The sequence below is a fragment of the Setaria italica genome, chromosome II, assembly GCF_000263155.2.
Source record: "Setaria italica strain Yugu1 chromosome II, Setaria_italica_v2.0, whole genome shotgun sequence".
Lineage (NCBI taxonomy): Eukaryota > Viridiplantae > Streptophyta > Magnoliopsida > Poales > Poaceae > Setaria > Setaria italica.
The window spans coordinates 10555792-10561116 of NC_028451.1; positions in this window are offsets into that span (position 1 = coordinate 10555792).

Here is a 5325-nt window from a genome sequence, read left to right on the forward strand (position 1 = left end):
TGCGAGTGAAAACAATGGTTGTGTGATCTCTAAGAATAATATGTTTATGGCTTTTGCACCCATTGTGAATGGATTGTTTGTTTTAAATCTTGATGGTTCACCTGTCTGTAATGTAAGTGCTAAAAGGCCTCGGCCTAATGATTTGAGTCCTACCTACTTGTGGCATTGTCGTTTGGGTCATATAAGTGAGAAGCGCATGAAGAAGCTCCATGCTGATGGACTTCTAACTTCGTTTGATTTTGAATCATACGAGACATGTGAGGCTTGCTTGCTAGGCAAGATGACCAAGACGCCTTTCACAGGATTTCCTGAGAGAGCAGTAGACTTGTTGGAACTCGTACATAGTGATGTATGCGGACCAATGAGCACGACGGCTAGAGGAGAATTCCAATACTTCATAACTTTCACTGATGATTTTAGTAGATATGGCTATGTCTAGTTGATGAGGCACAAGTCTGAGACCTTTGAAAAGTTCAAGGAATTTCAGAATGAAGTTGAAAATCAGCGTGGCAAGAAAATTAAGGCCTTACGATCTGATCGTGGAGGCGAGTATTTGAGCCACGAGTTTAGCAATCATCTAAAGAGTTGCGGAATTGTTCCACAACTTACGCCGCCTGGAACACCTCAGAGAAACGGTGTGTCCGAGCGACGTAATCGAACTTTGTTAGACATGGTTCGATCAATGATGAGCCAGTCGGACCTACCGTTGTCATTTTGGGGATACGCTCTAGAAACAGCAGCTTTCACACTTAATAGGGTACCATATAAATCCGTAGTTAAGACACCATATGAGATGTGGACTGGAAAGGTTCCTAGTTTGTCTTTTCTAAAGATTTGGGGATGTGAAGTGTTTGTCAAGCGACTTCAGTCAGACAAGATCACACCCAAGTCGGATAAGTGCATTTTCGTGGGATATCCAAAGGAAACTTTGGGATATTATTTCTACAACCGATCAGAAGGCAAAGTGTTTGTCGCTCGGAACGGGGTTTTCCTAGAGAAAGAGTTTCTCAAAGGAGAAAAGAGTGGAAAGACAGTGCATTTATGGATTGAAGCAAGCATCTAGGAGTTGGAACATTCGTTTTGATGAAGTGGTCAAAGGGTTTGACTTCACCAAGAACGAAGAAGAGTCTTGTGTTTACAAGAAGGTTAGTGGGAGCTCTGTAGTATTTCTAATCTTATATGTGGATGACATATTACTGATTGGAAATAACATTCCTATGCTTGAGTCCGTAAAGACTTCACTGAAAAATAGTTTTTCGATGAAGGACTTAGGGGAAGCGGCATATATTCTGGGTATTAAGATCTATAGAGATAGATCGAGAAGGCTTATAGGTTTAAGCCAAGATACTTACATTGACAAAGTGTTGAAGCGGTTCAGCATGGAAGAGGCAAAGAAAGGGTTCTTGCCTATGTCACATGGCATACATCTCAGCAAGACTCAGTGTCCTTCGACTGCTGATGAGCGGGATCGCATGAGTAGAGTGACATATGCCTCGGCTATTGGATCTATCATGTATGCAATGATAAGTACTCGCCCAGATGTTTCATATGCGCTAAGTATGACAAGCAGACACCAATCTGATCCAGGTGAGAGTCACTGGACAGCGGTGAAAAACATTCTTAAGTACTTGAGAAGGACTAAAGATATGTTCCTCGTCTATGGAGGTCAGGAGGAGCTCGTTGTAACAGGTTACACCGATGCTAGTTTCCAAACCGACAGAGACGATTCAAAGTCACAATCAGGATTTGTGTTCACGCTAAATGGTGGTGCTGTTAGTTGGAAGAGTTCCAAGCAGGAGACGGTGGCCGATTCTACGACAGAAGCCGAGTACATCGCGGCTTCGGAAGCCGCGAAGGAAGGTGTTTGGATAAGGAATTTCCTCATTGAGCTTGGTGTGTTCCCGAATGCGTCCAGCCCATTGAATCTCTACTGTGATAACAATGGGGCAATTGCGCAAGCAAAGGAGCCAAGGAACCACTAGAAGAACAAACACGTAATGCGGCGATTTTATCTCATTCGAGACTTCGTTAACCGGGGTGAGATCAAGATATGCAAAATACACACGGATCTGAACATTTCTGATCCGTTGACAAAACCACTCCCGCAGGCTAAGCATGATGCGCATGTAAGAGCTATGGGTATTAGGTACCTTCTAGATTGACTCTAGTGCAAGTGGGAGACTGTTGGAGGTATGCCCTAGAGGCAATCATAGAGATGATGATATTCCATTTGTATCCATGATTTGTATATTGTGTTCATTGAATATCCATTAAAGGCTACTTGAATTGATTTGCAATTATGTGAATTGTATGTGAAACTCTTTACTTGTATGGTTATTCTAAAGTTGTCCCTAGTCGGAGTTCCTGTGAGGACACACATGAATATTAGACTAGCACATGTATTAGTTGATGACTATGTTTCACAAGTCATGGACATGGAGATGTTGAACTAATAATGTGGACACATGTGGAGACATGTGTTAGGACTGACCCAACACGAGAAGTAGTTCTCTCTTTAAACAACATATACGCTTTGTCCTTAGACCTGAGATTGTCGCATGTATTCTAGATGTGGATTGACCTACTTAGGGGCTATCAAACGCTACGCCGTAACAGGGTAGTTATAAAGGTAGCTTTCGAGTTTGTCAAGAAGCATGCTATGAGACATGGTCAATCAAGATGGGATTTGCCCCTCTCTGATTGAGAGTGATATCTCTGGGCCCCTCGAGTGATCGGATCAGAAAATGCATGGCCATGCTACGTACGGTTAAGAGTTAACCTACAAAGGGATTCCGAATCACAGGATCGAGAAAGAGCGGTCGGCTTGAAGCTAGACCAAATATCGTGAGGCAAAGGGAATAGCATGTATATTATGTTGTGATGGTTCGTCTGATATGATCTTCGTGTGCGTATAGGAGTTGGCACGTCTTGCTAGAGGCCGCTACCGACTATTGGGCCGAGTAGGAGTACTCGGGCCATGTCTATACGTATCCGAACCCATAGGGTCACACACTTAAGGGGCTGGAATCCCAATTCGGATCTGATCCGAGTTGGATTAGGTTTAGGAGTACTAATGGGCCTCGGATCCAGAGGCCCATCAGGAACCCCTATAAATAGAGGGGTGGGGGCGCCCTAGGGTTTTACACCTTTTGGCTGAACAGACTTGCCGCGCCTCCCACGCCCTCGCCTGTTGCAACTCGCGGATCTAGCAGTCCGGCTTGCGACGCTTCCTCCCTGCACGTGTGGATACCTTGGAGGTGTTGCGCCTGCAGCACTTGGACGAGCCATCGACGAGCCGCCGACGAGCCACGACGAGCCGACGACGAGCCGCGGCACCGGAGGCGATCTTGCTGTGCACGTGGACGAGCTGCTGAGGAGCTGCTGGACGTGATCGACTACGTACGACTACATTGATCGACTACGTACGACTACGTGATCGTCTTCACTGCACCGACGCATATCTACATCTTCCGCACCAGTAGTGCGTCGAGTGGTAATCCCGTGATCCTTATACGGCAGTTCTTCCTGGTTATACGCGGTAGAAATTTTGATTTGCGCTAGCGTAGCCTACCTCGTATCCTAACAGATGCATCATTGCCACCATGCTACTCACTAGTGCAACAATGCTGATGACCTTAAAACCAAAGGATGTGTGACATAATGCCCCAAAGATCACAAGATCAAGATCATCAACATCCCCGGATCAATTCATGACCTCAGAAGAAAACAACAAAATATTTTTGGATATTTAGAGGCCCCATGAAGTCTATGTTCCAATGAATCAAGAATAAAGGCAATCAGATATTCCTACAAGCGGTTATGGCCAAATCATCGAATGTCGCACGTTGTGAAATAATTCTGGACAGCACGCAGTGCTAAAATAAAACGGGCATAACTCTCTCATTTGAACTCCTTTTCAAATGAATGACCACTCGTTGGAAAGCTAATTTCATAAACTATTCAGTAGAGCTATATTATGGTATATGTTCTATTCTAGGTGCAGGGGAAAATGCACGAAGAAGAGGAAGCAATAAGGCAATGAGAACAAGATGAAGGAGATGAAGATGACAACAATGAAGAGGAGCTTGGGCAATGCTTTCATCAAGTGTATATGATCAAATTAAGAAGCTTAGAACAAAATAAAAAAATGTCCGGAGCATTGTCACATGAAGACACAAGCAGGCTACATTCAATACATGAAGATGTTAGAAGCGAATCACGGAGGATTACAAAAGATGACATCAAGCTGCATGGACACTTTGGATTCTCACGCAAAGGACCATGGCTTCACATGAACATTATCGAGGTGAGAAGTCTAGCTATATGACTTTAACTAAAGCGCTTCCGGGAGGCAGCCCATCTTTTTATTTATTTTGTTTACTAAGATGACGATCTATATTGTGCTTTCAAATTGAAACCATTGAGTAACTTTGTACCATTATTCTAACAAATTCTGCAACCACATGTTGTATGCTTTAAATAATATTGAGGGAGCACTTCGTTATTTGATCTTGGAAAACTTATAGACTCTTTTTGTATGCTATTAGTGTTTATAGTCTTTTTCTTTGTGTCTTTTTAGAGAGAAATATGAAGTATGGCACCACCCTTTAATTCTAAACTTGTGGCTAGTCAATTTAGGCTAACTTTTGTTTTATTTTAGACCACCTCCATATCATGTCATATCATTTTATTTATCCACCTCCTGTTGCATTGCATTTTCATGTTGTTTTTATCAAAATCTTTTTCCACCTAAGCCTTCCTATCATCCCAGCGGAAAACTAGAGCCAACAGAGGTTGGATTAACTTGTGTTGATCAGCTTGCTATGAAGGTGTCTTTAGGGCAGTGTTTGTTGAGATCGGTAGAATCAATACACATTCTCCATTCCTTATTCTTTTTCTTTACAAGAACTTTATTAGCTAACTAGTGGGATGATACACCTCTTTGATAAAAACGACCGCTATCAGCATTGTAACTAGTTGGGGTGAACAACGAAGCTTTTGCCTGATCGGTTTAGCCTTCACATCGACCTTCAAGGAGTGCTCGACAAATTCCTTCGGAACCCCTGGCATATATGCTGGTTTCCATGTAAAAATATCCTAGGTGGCCTGAAGGAATCGACGAGCGTGCTTTCCTATTTGGGGTCCATGTTGGCCCTAATGGTCACTGTCTTTGATGAGTCTCCGAGGTCGAGCGACACCTTCCTCATCTCCTGCGGCTTTGCCTTGATTGCCTCCATCGCAGGCTTCTTCGTCGGGATCTCCAGCTCTTTCAGTGCTACCTTCTTAGAGGCGGTGAGGACTTCCTCCATGCGTGTCGAGAGCTCC